Below are 14,451 nucleotides of genomic sequence, written 5' to 3'. Positions count from 1 at the left end.
AGATATTACTCTTAGTGAAATCTCCTTGGAAGTGCAAGGGGGACTGGACTACTTCCGGATTGTGGAAGGAACCAGTATAATTGCTTTGTGTCGTTCTTCTTCTCTCTCTCTCTGTTTTATTCCGCTGCATTTAGATTCTGATCATCACTTCAGAAGCTGTCTCACTTAGCTTCTGATCAGTGTATTCAGTTGTTTAGGAGAAACGAAGAATTTTTCAAAACACAATTCAACCCCCCCTTCTTGTGTTTTTCTCACCTTCAACATAAACCTAAAAACCTCTGGCAATCTAGAAGAAACGATGACTGGCAAAGACCTCGTGTAACACCCGTCTTAATTATTTAATTATTTTAAAAAGTTTTAGCATAAATTTATATTAATTATGTGATTTATGAGATTTATGCGAATTATATGTGATTTAAGGTGATTTATAAGATTTACGTGATTTATATGATTTATGTGAGTTATGTGATTTTTGGAGATTTTATGTGATGTTGTGACTTATTTTATTATTTAATAAAATAAGATTTGGAAATATAATAAATGTTAAGTTGTGGGGCTGTTTTATAAATTTAGAGAGTTTAGTGATTTAAGAGGAAATAGGAAAGAATAGTAGAGGAGTTATAAATAAGGAAGTCTAGGTTAGAAAACATTTTTACGTTAAAACAACTTTTGGAGAAGAGGAGAACAAGAGAAGAGAAGAACCAAAGGGATAGGCTGCATCGATTTTGCTAAGGTAAGGGTGAGCCTAGCATACAATTCTATTAAGTCTGTAATTCATATGATTGCTTTTAACAAATTGCATGATTAGTTTTTGAGAATTTGAGAATTAGGTTAAAAGTGGTGAATTGATGATTAGATGATGAGAAACCATAGAATTGATGTAGAAAAACGTTTACAGATCATAGGGTAACCATAGTACATCGTTTCAGTCTATTTACGGTCGATTATGAACCTCAGAAAGGCTTAGAATGGTAGAAATCGCACTTTTGAAAGCTGTTTTTTTGACCTGGTACTGTCAAAAAACGTGGCACGTTTTGGCAACCGTGGCACGATTTTAAAATGTCGAAAGTTGGGTTTTTCTGATCGTAAAAACGTGGCACGTTTTCCAAAATCGTGACACTTTTTCTGCAAACTTTTCCTCGATTTTTCACTATTTCTCACCCGTTTCTGTTTTGAATTAGATTTCGTTGTAAACATGAAAGTTGTAGATAATTGAGTTAGCTTTCTAATGGAATTGTTTTGACTTGAAGATGATTTGTAGATTTTGAGTTATGATGAAAATAATCCAAGTAGGTCTTCAGAAAATTTTAAGAAAACTTAGCATAACTAGTCCCAAGTTAGTCCAAAAATTTATGGTTGGTTTCCAAACTTCAAACTTAGGTATTAGGGATTTAGTTGAGGTGTTTTATGAGTATTTGGCCTATGTCTTATTTAATCAAACTTGATTTGATTTTGAAGAATGTTTTGGACTTTGATATGAATATGAATGTATATGTTGATAGTTATGTTATTCTTTCAATGATCTTGGTTTGATGTGAAAATGATCTGTGAAATTGTCAGAAGATGCTTGAATGTTGTTACTAATGATATATAATCGTATATGCATTATGTGAATTATAAGTGATGTTTTGAGACGATGATTATATTTGATATTGTTGTATTATGAGATTATTAATTGCTGCCATGTTGCTGTTTACTATTGATTAAAGTTGCATGTGTCGGTCTAGATGTGAGATGTTGATCCAAAATATTGGAGTCATATAAGACATTCATGTTGTCTAAGTTGTAAGATGTTGAGTCCATACATACTCATTTAAAGACGAGGGCTCATGCCCTAGGAGCTTTTTGCTTAACAGCGACGAGGGCTCATGCCCTAGGAGCTTTTGCTCAATAGCGACGAGGGCTTATGCCCTAGATTGGTACCACATGCATGATTAAGATGATAGAGTTGCATAGTCGAGTTAAAGTTGTGTTGTCGAGTCAAGTTGTTAAGTTGTTTATGAAGTTGATATTGATGTTGATCTTGAAGTTGATTTCAATGATGCTAAATGACCATTGTTATGACATGTTTGATGATGTTTTTGTTGTTAAATATAATTGTTGAATTATATGCTTAATATTATTGTTTTGTGAATCTCACCCCTTCTGCTTGAAAATGTTGCTCTTCGTATGAGTAACTTGCAGGTAATCAAGAATAAGTAGCCGTTGATTGCTGTCGTGAGTGACTATCTCTCACTGTGTCCTTAGGTGCTCTGATACGTAACGGGATGAGAACTTTGTGGCTATTTTTTATTCCTTACGTATTTGTTTATGTTTACATGACTATGAATCAGTTTGAATTTTTACGAGACGTTTTGATGAGGCCTACGTGCCAAGACCTTTTTATGTTATTGAATCTTTAATCCGCTGCGAAGTTTTGAAATAATATGATGACTATTTTATGAAGAATAAATCATTATTTATTCCATTTGAGATTTTTAAGAAATGTAGCATTCCGTCTATGTGGAAAACTCTGATTATTATTTATGAAATTTTTACGTTGGGAAAACGGGGTGTTACACCTCGCCTGGCCTGGCCTCAAGATCCACGAACAACTGCTCAGAAGCAACGATTGATAACTAAATGAGGTTATATCTTTTAAAATCATGCTTTATTCAAATGATGGAGAAATCTGTTTGGAAGGAGCAAATCAAATTGCTTCGAGTTGCCGTTTTATGATGCATGTTCATTATGATTATTCAAGGAAAACTAATTACATGATGTTAACTTCACACACACACACCACTTTCAGATATGCACATATATTTTGTGTGGATTTTAATTGATGCATGTGGAATACCTTTCTAGCCATCATAATTTATTTATTTACTAGTGGAAAACCTGTAAAGAGGTCCCTAGCTAAAGGTTTTCGACAGAGACAAAATTTATGATGGAAAAGTTGCCATAAAAGTTTTCGATTTGAACTAAGTCGAACAAATGATGGAACTGCGGGGAAAATAAATGGCATTTTCTTTTCAGATTCAAAAGCCATCTAATGGGCAAAATTACAAGATGGGTGTCGAAATCAGCTGCCAACCTATTTCTAGTTCGACACATCAAAAAAGGCTTTGTGGCCTTGAACGAAAATCAAAATGTCCCAGAAAAACGAAAATCACAGGCAAACAACCGTCAAACTTACAAAAATAAGTAACGCGAATTGTTTAGATGAAAGAACAATCCATGTGGATACAATACTCTACTTACCACTTTATTAATTGGTTAACAATTTATACATGTGACATTCCGACCATCAGCGCCACAAATAGCTCGCCCATGTCATACACCAATGAACTCGCCGAAGGACATATAGAATGCAGATATTGCCCATACTCCAATATCGAAAGAGCGACTTCATAATTAATCATTTCAACTTATTCCAAGACTCGTGCTTGGAGTGTTGTGGACCATCAATATGTAATTAAAGGCACAAATACCCTCTAGAAGGGCCCAAACGGCGTTGGCACGCCCTCCTTAAGGCACCGCCTCAACATGCATCTATAACCTTTTACACTACTCCAAATCATCATATACTATCAACCTTACAGATTCATCGCTTCGCCTTGTCCCAGGACTCGTGCTAGGGGGCTGTGGACTGTCAATCTATCCTTAAGGGCATATATGCTCTCAAGAAGGGCTCATGCACCCTTTCGAAGGGCTCCTGAAGCCCTAGACGTGTCCCCTAAGGATCGCCATTTTAACAAGCTTCTGGAAACATCTAGAATGCTCTATAGTGACTTAGGGCCCAAGCTGCTTGGGGCTTATGTCATCAAATTACAAGCCCACGAAGGGCTATAAATACCCCTCTTGAGAGCATTCTCAAGGTATCATGAAAACAGAAAGAAGAAAAAAAACCCTAGTTTCTAATATAGTACTCACTGCAAGTACATATCCTTTCTATTTATATAGACTATTTAGATTTTTGTTGTTCCAAATCTTTATCCCTAATATTTTAACAAAATTCATATTTTGTATCTTTTTATTTTCTCACTTAAACTTTAGACATAATTACTATCTGCACCCATGCTTCCCTATTCTCACCAAGAAGACTATTTTCTTTGTAAAAAATATTTTCTCTCATTTTCTTTTTAATTGAACTACTACTGTTAATTAAATCTCTAGTTTATCTATAATACCCTTGTTAATCTAATGTCTTTATCCCAATTAACTAAATAACCCCACCCAAATATGCCAAAAACTGATTTAATTCAATAATAATAATAATAATAATAATAATAATAATAATAATAATAATAATAATAATATAATAATTATATTAATAAACTAATATTAAAATTTGGGGTGTTACATTTTCCACCAAAAACGGCTTGGAAAAAAAAAAAGCAATATCAACTATTGGTCGTCTCCATTTGCGGGGCGTGTGGAATGGTGTGCAGGGGCACATGACACAACATGTATTGTTATCCCATGCGCAGGGGAGCATGGCTCATGCGCAGGAGCGCATGAGGCAGCCCATGTCGTGCGAATTTTTTAGTTTTCGATCGTTTTTCAAGCGTTTTTCTGTCTTTCAATGCTTGGAACTTCAAATAAACTTTCTTTACATTTTATTATCTTCAAAAGTTATTCCATCACCACAACCCCAAACTTAAACCGTTGCTTATCCTGAAACAACAAAATTGCAAGAAGTTAGAATTTACAAGAATTCATTGATGGAACATACCTTTCAGGAGATAGTGCTCAAATTATTACTCTTCCCACTTCCAGACTTGACTAACTTACCACTTCCATGCAAGCGGGATAGACAGAGAAGATACTCTTACTTTCAACCACATTCAATTCCAAGATACACATATGTATCTCGTAAAGCCAGCGGGGCTAGTAACGACCCGATTTTTAGGATATTATTTATTTAATTGTTTTATTAATTATTTAATTATTTGATGTGTTTGAATCTTTGGGTTAATTTGATTTTAGTAAAAATAGAGGAATTAAGGGTATTTTCGTAACTTGGAGAGCGAAGGGCTTTTAAGTAAATTAGAGGTGAATGTTAGAATTACTAGGAGTAGAAGTAAATGGTAAAAAGGGAGAATTAAATGAATTAGAAAGATGAAAGTTAATTATTAGTAAGAATAACATTGAGGCCAATAGGTATCAAGTTAACTAATCCCAATAGAATGATTATATAAGACTAGTGTTAGTCATAACCCTAGTTTTTGAAACTCATTTGGTAAGTTTCACTAGAAAGAGGTAAAGTGAGAATAGAGATAAAATTGGAAGAGAAGTAAGAAGAAAGAGACTCAAGATGAGAAAGAGGTAGAACAAGCTCGAAGATAAGTAGAAGGGAAGATTTGGAATTAGGAAGGCTTGAGGTTTGAAATCTAAGGTATGTGAGTGGGAATTATTTTTCATAGGATTGAATGATGATATAGGTAGAAAATTGGTTGTGGTGTGTTGTTGTGTATTCATGAAATATTAATGATTCATCTTAATTTTTATGCTCAATTGTTTAAGCTAATTTTGAATATGATAAAAGTGGTGAAATGTTGTTGTTGTGTTAAAATTCATAGTTGGTTATATGAAATAATAAGTGCTTTTGAGATTTTAGCTTAAATGTGTGAAAACAATGATATTGTTGATGATTATTGCTCAAAGCATGTTCAAATTGTTTGCCATGTTATTGGGTATGAGTTTATGTTGAAATTCACGGAAGTGATTATGTTAAATGTGATGTTTGGATTAAGTTGTGGTTGTTTGTTAATTTTGTGAGAAATGGGTTATAATCATGCAAAGTGATGTTTTGATGAATTGAGTTATATGATTGTGTTGTTGAAGTTGTTAATGTGATGAAATGGTTAAGAAAATCTGTTTTGGTTGGGAGCTTTTGGGTGTGGGATTTAATTTGGAGAAAAACCAATTTTTAACCTAAAAGTCATTTTTAAGTGATTAAATGAAATAAGCTATTTTGTGATAAGTTGAATTGAAATATTTTGAGCTAGAAATGATGTTAAATGATAGGGTTTAAGTGTTTAAGTGTTGGGACGATTTTGGCGCGATCGGGATCGAAAACGGTTTTGAAAACGGAGTCTCGCGCGCCAGAATGAAAAACTGCAGAATCCTTGTCCTGGTGGACACCCACGACCGTGCGCCCCTATGACACGAACCGTTCACGTTGTTCGCACCTAGCAGACACGACCGTGCGCCCTTGGGGCACGACCGTACGCCCCTGGGGCACGACCGTGCGCCCCCTTTGTGTAGGGAAACTCCAATTTTTCTCGCATTTTAAGGTTCCTAATGCATACGAATGGGTCTCAAATACCTAAATCTAGTTAATTGAAGTGTAATTGAGTATTTATGATTGGTAGATTGGCGTTGATAGGCCAAACCGCAAGTGTACGGTCTATCGAAGTAATAGTAGTAAAAGAGTATCGTTCCGCTAGGGAGTTGGTAAATTCAATTAACCTTTAAAGAATGATTAGAAGAGAAGAAAGTTTATAAGAGAGGTGGTTTTCAGTTGTTGAAAGTAAATAACAATAATAAAAAGATGCCTCGGGATTATTGGTTTGTCATAATAACAAACCCTTCACTAGACAAGACTTTAACTTCTAATTTTATGGTTTGCACCTTAATTTCTAAAGACCGGTTTCCCTTAGTCCCTCACCTTTCCGATGAAAGTCCGGTGAGAGTTTACTTCTAGTAACCAAGCCTATTTCGCTGACTTGATTACTAGAAGATGCTTATAAGGATTGAAACTACTTGTGTCTCAATAATTGCAAAGACTATTTCGCTGCCTTTGCAATTATTGTCTAGATTCACTTGTTCCAACATCAAAGCTCCGCTCTCGCTTTATGAATTGATGTTTGGGATGATGGATTAACAATTATCAAACCCTCCACTTTCGCTTCTACAGTTTGATAATTGTTAATTCATGTTAAAACGGTGAATCTAAATTAGAAATTACGGTTACATAAGATTAGGGTTAAAGCTTGGTTCGATTAGGATTATGTCATTAGACTTATCCAATAATCCCAAGACAAGAGAAGTCTACTCACTCATGTTCATCGTAGACATGGGGGAAGAAGAGAGAAAACAATAAAATAAATTGCGAAAGAGAAAGTAAAGAAATAAAAGACTTTATTGAAATAATTAACTAAAATATTCTAAGCAAAGGTGAATGTTTATGATGGAGAACTCTATTTATAGCTTTACAATTGACTTAAAAACTAAGCAACTATAAGGGTAAAACAGTAAAGCTGCAACAGGGTAACTTGGGCTTGAAGAAAAGCAGCAAAAGAGTATCCTGGAGGGTGGCACGGCCGTGCCACATGTTGGCACGGGCCGTGCCAAGCTTCTGACTTGGTAGAGACATATTTTTGTCTCGTATCTTCGTATTCTTGTACTGTATTTGCTCCAGTCCTCTTTCTTTTGCTCCAAGACATCTTCCACCATATATTCGTTCCTAAAATAAAATAAAAAGAAAATTGAAGTAAAATATTCAAAAAGGAAATAAATATGCAATAAAATCAAATCAAATCTAAATAAAACTAAACTAAATAAAGCATTAAAATAGACTAATTAATGACTCATCAGGCGTAGGATGAGATTGGATTGGATGATTTGAAATTGTGAAAATATATGAACTTTGATATAAGTAGGAAATAGACAGAATATGGAAATTAATGATTTGTGCCTTGATAGCTTGAGAATGATTATGTGCCATTGATTGGTTGATGAATCATGAATAATTTAGCTATGATATGTATGCTTGAAATGTGGAGTAACCAGGCATAGATGATTAATCGTCTATTATGCTTGAAATGTGAAGAGATGTTGGTGTGATTAAATGATGATGAATTGTGGAAGTATGGACATATTGATTTCACGATTCTTTGGTGTGTTTATATTATATGAGGGACTGAATCATGTAACGATAAAATAATTGGTGTTGTGCATTGTCGAGTCTATACTTGAAGTCCATGCATTCATAAGTTCTATATGTGGAGAATATGTAGAGGGATCAATCGGTAATAGACCTCCGACATCCAAAATGGTACCACATGCATGTAGAGTCGTGTCTAGAACATTGCATGCATATGGATTGATGTGAGAATCATGTATTAAATTATGTGAGATGATGTGTACATGAATATGTGAATACTTGGTGATATTTGTGCACTTATGATGATGGTGTTGAATTGTGAATAATGTGAATTGTTTTGGTGATAGGGTGATGATTATGTCTTGAACTTACCATATGAGGATTGATATGCCTAATTGTATAAAAATATTATCCGAGATATTGAATTGTTGAGTATATGATAATTCTTGCCTTGAATTTATTCTTATGCTCATGATTTTCTATGTTGAGTATTTCTCACCCTTTTGCGGGTTTCCGCCTATGCCATTCAATTGGGTGGTGTAGACATGCATGATTGAGGATATGAGATCATCGTGAGTAACGAGGATCGCTTGAAGCTTCCTCTCTTTTATACTTGCTTTTGGAGTCTAGTTGTAGGCTCTGATTTAAGACTTTATCGAGATTTCTGTTTTATTATCTTTGTTGGATTACTTGACAAACCATGATGTGTATGATGATATAGTCTGAGATGTTGAAATGTTGTTGTTTTATTTTATAAATCCGCTTCGACTGTTTATGAATTTTGAAAATGAATTATGCCTGTTTTAGATTATTATTTGAAGGCATAGCACTTATATTTATCAGTTGATTTATTATTAAATAATGCATGTGTGGTTTGAGGGTGTTACATGGCTGATCAAAGGATTTTTCCCACTTCAGTCATCATGTGATTGTATCTTGCTATGAGATTGTAGCAATTCTAAACATACATTCAAGGCAGGGGCGGTTTCACCCCCCAGCTAGGCTGGGCTAGTGCCCAGGCTCTGCTTCTGCTTTACTTGCAACAAGCCCAACCCATTAGTCGCGACTCCATGCTTCTGCTTCTGCTTTACTTGCTTTTGCCCAGGCTCTGCTTTTCTCTCTATACAAACATTCACTGTGAAATATAAGCTTAGATTCATGATCAGCGTGAAAATCCAAGCAAAATGGTATTTTAGTTTGTGAGATTTGGTGAAGAATTGAGATTTTAATTTTTGAAGCATGATGGCGTTTTCATGTTGTTGTTCAACGTGAAGAAAGGAAGAAGAAGGAGTTGACCTCCTTCCTTCCTTGTTGACCGCGGGTCCCACCTGCAGTTTTGTCCTATATGCTGTTGCTTTTGCACCCCTTTTTTCATATCTGCACCCTTGTTTTTTTAACTCTTTGATTTAGATCTTGTGGCTGTGATGAACCCTTTAGTGATTAAATTTGGACCCCTTGATACATCAATTGGTCCATATTTAATCCAGCTGAGCCAACTTTAATTTTATTTATTTCTTCACCATTTTTATTATTTTTTACACCATTTTTGGCACTTTAATGCCTCTTTTTTATTCGTAAAAATTTATGATGTGAACTAAATGTAGTTAATTGATCGTAAAAATTTATGATGTGAACTAAATGTAGTTAATTTATCATGAACTAAATTTATGATATGAATAGTTATTTATTAGTTAATTTCTTTTCAATCTGTCAAACATTCTATCTTTACTAAATGTAGTCTATTTTTATTATTATATTTACTTTAAACATGTTATAATTATGAAAAAAAGTATTAATCTAAGTTATTATACATTATATGATAATATAAATAGTTTTAACACGTTTTGTGAAACATTTTGATTAATTCACACCGCGAAGACCGTTTTGTTGAAGTACAAGGGCATTTACCTCCTAATTTTATTTAACACGTCATTGTCAGGTTATATTTCTTCTCTCTTATTTCAAATTGTACTTTTGTTAAAAAATAATGAACCTCTTTTATTTCTATTTATGACTATATATATATATATATATTATGTCATATATGAATTCGGGATACAAATTTCGCCCAGGCTCTAGAAAAATCCTGGCTCCGCCACTGATTCAAGGTACATATTACCACACACACATATAAAGGTCTTTTCAAGGTTATAACATGGTTTAGGTTAAAGATGAAATATATTTGGAAAAGTAGGCTAACAAACATTTTGGAGTTAGTTTCTTAAAGATTTTGTATTTAAAACATTTTTCTTCCAACTTGTAGCTTTTTGAAACCATACTTTTGTTGGCTCTTAATTTTTCTATTTTTTTAAACCATCATTTTGATTTTTATCTACATTTTACTTTTTATTTTGATAACCAAGTATTATTGGTACCTCAATCTAAACCAGGGGCGGATCTAGTGTTAGGCATGGTGTGACAGCTGCCACACCAGATTACAGCCCAAATTTTATTTATTAATATAGTAGACCGAAAAGATAATATATATGACATAATTGAACAAACTTGCTTTAGAGATGTAACAAACTTGCTTTAGCCACTTCGCTATAGTGCTTTTTCTGTTTAATTTTCGCATTACTAATAAATATATATATCATATAATAAATCGAATGTACACTAAAAAATTTCTTTTATATTTTTGCCACACCAAACCATTATGTCTAGATCCGCCCCTGATCCAAACTTAAGATGTTGTTAATTCCAAAGAGAAATCTCAAACTTAATTTCAAACCATGACAAGTATTGCACTAATATATCTAACTCTAAAAGAAATCAAATTGATGTATCATAGGGTTCAAAACTTGTGACATGATTCAAGTCACATAAGTAAAACTTGTGACAGAAATAAAATTTGCATGGAGGGTCAAAGTGGTTTCACAAAGTATATAACAATAATAATAAAGGGTGGTTTGAAAGGCTCAAGGTACCAAAACAGGTGCCTCATGTATATGATAATACAACTGATAATCTGTAAAGAACGACCGTAATTTCAAGCTTCAATAACAATCCACATGAAACATGCATATAGAAAGAATTATAGTAGAAAAAGTGAACTATATATTTGATTCAAAATATTTCCAGTTATGCTATACAAAATTGTAATAGTGAATATTTAGGAATCTTCCGTAGCAAGCCCCAATAGCTATCGTGCTCTTGAACTTCAGAAACAAACAAACCTCTGCTCTTAATGTTGTCTTTTCATCTATCAAAATAAGTTATTAGTTAGCGATATTTATATTTAGAAAAATAAAATTAGTATATCTTTTAACTTGTATTGAGACTTATACTTAAGACTAAACTTTTTTTTCACTAAAAGAACGAATAATTTGAGATACAGCTAGTAATTTTCAATCGTAATATTGGTAGTTCAAACTCATTCATATATTTTACTGAGCATTGAAATTAGTCATGCACATGGGGTATCGATATAAATTTGTAGGTTTATTTGGAATCACAAGCGAACTCATGTGTAATGACACTTGTTCTTCTTCTTCATGAAATGACACAAAAGTTTCCTCATCACATGAGTAATGTGCATCTTCAACAACCAAAACAAAAGTCTAAATTACATGTCTTTTAAATCACCTTTGCTGATCTAAAAATGAAAGCAAACATAGAAAATATTTGAAAACTTATCCAACCATAAATAGTAATATTGATCCCAAGGCCATGAGAAACACGACGAGATACGAAGCCTTATAATATGCTAAAGAGACAAAAGGTGAGAAAGAATGTATCTTTTGCTTGAGCTTAAGTTTCACTCAGCACTGAACATTTTGCACTTTACTTTTGCCATATATGTGTTGTTTCACTCAGTTTAAAGATGCAACGATAAAATGACGAGAGTGAAGAAAGGAATAAAAATAAAGCAAGACACGATCGTGACCCTTTTCTTTATTTTGGAAAATCTGATATTCATTAGTTATTAAGATTAAATTATTTTTATCTAAGATGTGATCAATTGCAACACAAGAAACACATGTTTTCACTATCACACGCACTATAAAGTTTAGAGAAATGATATTTGTATAATCATTTTGTGATAATTTTTTAACAACTTTCTCTCTTATACTTACATTATGTTTTTATTCTCTTTATTGTTTTTGACCAACGAAAAAAGAGAAAAATGAAGCTGTATCAAATGGTTGTTCAAATATCACTGCTTTAAATTATAAAGTATAAAATTATATTTTGTTTGTTGTGTCCATTGTGTACTAAATCTTGTACATCATAAAAGTTGTCTGATAACTAAAAAAATTATGAGTAAATTGCACTCCTTCTTTTGAAAGATGCCTAAATTACATTTTTATTCTTTTTATGTTAAAATATACACTCACCTCTTCTCTTATTCAAAACATATTAAAAACATTTCATTCTTCATCCTTCATAGAAGTTTGAATTACATTTTCCTCATCTTTTATGTTAAAATCTACACTTTCCTCCTTTAATAATATTTTTTATTTCTATTAATCTATCCAAAAAAAAAATCTAACGAATTGCGGGTCTATTTAAATATAATCAAAATTCAAATGCATATTTTTCGCCATTTTTGATTCACAATTTCATTAACATATAGTTTTAAACCCTATTATAAAATATGAAACAACACAAAAATAAAATTAAAATACGTGAAAAATTGGTAAAGTACATAAAGTATGGTTATTTAAAAGTGAATAATTTATACTCTAAATTATACAATTAATAACAAAATATTTAAATTTGATTATCAATTTTTTTTTGGTAAATCGTGGTTCAAAATTAATATATATCATAACAATATGTATTTATGTTAAAGTATATGTCCCATAAGTCCTAGCTCAACTAGCAAAAATGCCGAAATTGTTAGGCCAGACATCATGACCAGGGTTCGAACCTCGGTACCTCCACTTTGTGTGTGTGAGTTTATGATGAATTTGTCATCTCGTCTATCTACCAAAAAAATATATATTAAAGTGTAATGTATATTTAATTATTAAGGGAGGAGATTGTAATTCATACATCTCATATGAGAGGGGATTATAAATTTGACTTTTTAGGAGAGGGGAATGAATAGATAAATAGGTAGAGAGAAACTGATAAAAGAGTAAAAGATAAATTTATCCTTTGTAATTAAAATTAAAAAATCTTTTTTTTTTCCCTAATACAGGTAGTGTTTCCACATATCTTCTTCAAAGATACTCCATTAACCTACACATTACATATTAAACTGATAACAACATATATCACATTTTCTCTAAAAAAAAAATGGGAAATGTTAACTTGTGCCCTTAAGGCACAAGTTTAGAAGCCAAATGTAGAAATAATATATTGGAATGCGTGCATTAAACTTAATCTTTAATGTTTTAATGAATTGAATGCACAAAATTTAAGGAAATATTTCTTTTTTTGGATTCCATAACATGTGCCCTAAGGGCACAAGTTAACACTACCCATAAAAAATATATCACATTTGATTTTACCCAAAAGCTGAGAAATGTACCCGCAATACTAGCAACGTTCACTTTTCAACATTCTCTCTAGCACTCACTCTTTATTTGGATGAAATCAAGGTATGTCTCACCACTTAGTGTGGGTTCAATTTTCAAAGTGTAAACCCACAATGATTTAAACCAACAAGAGTGTTCAAAAAGATTGTTGTTAGCATTACTCATGTTTGTATACTAAATGGATTTTAGGAACACAAATATTAGTAGGCTGCATAACTTTTTAATAAATGTGAAAATTGAAAAATGTGCTTAGAAAAGCAAATGAGGTTTTTTTTTTTTAAAAAAAAACTAAAGCGTAGGATTTTCCCATGTTAAATGCCACCTATTTTTTTCACAATACACATAACTTTTTTGTTTTTGATACATTACACATAACTTTAATATGAAGAAAAGTGTGAGCAACATCACTCTAATTAACACTCCATTTCAAATATCTATTATTGAAAGAAATTCATGTCAACTCAACAATTTACGTTAGATCTATTTTGAAAATTGTAAAATCTATATGAATTTTACTCGGTAAAAAAGATCAAGTTTACTTGCATTTTTGTCCCTCTATTTTTCTTTCATGCTCATAAAAAATCTTTTTTCTTTTCTTAAAATTTAACATTTTGATCCTTCAAATATCACATTTGTTGCAGTTATGGTCAAATTCATAAATTTAGCTACTAAAATGGATATTTTTAACCTTTAAAATGATATATGTTAGCCCTAAATGTAGTATTTTCTCTTTATATTCAAAGTTGGGAAAATAAATCATCATTTCTTATCCAAGATTGTTACTTTTTTGGATAAAAACTGTAACAAATGTAATGTTTGAAGTTATAAAAGTTTAATTTTAAAAAGAGAGACTATTTTCACGAGCGATAAATTTTTTTTTGGGTGGTGTTCGGGGTTCGAACCCAGAGCTTGCATATATTAAGCATTGTCCTTATCAACTAAGTTAAGCTCATGGAGACACGAGTGATAAAATTTGATACTACATAAAATGCAATTAAGACGAACAAAAAAAATACAATTATAGGGTTTCAATGAGTGTTCTGTGTTATTAATACTCCTAATGTTAGCACTACCAAAAAAAAAAAAAAAAAA

The sequence above is a fragment of the Medicago sativa genome, chromosome 3 (genome assembly GCF_051527215.1).
Source record: "Medicago sativa cultivar Bolivia chromosome 3, Bolivia_mono, whole genome shotgun sequence".
In the NCBI taxonomy this organism is placed as follows: domain Eukaryota; kingdom Viridiplantae; phylum Streptophyta; class Magnoliopsida; order Fabales; family Fabaceae; genus Medicago; species Medicago sativa.
The sequence above is the reverse complement of the archived record's forward strand: the minus strand, read 5'-3'. Positions refer to the sequence as shown.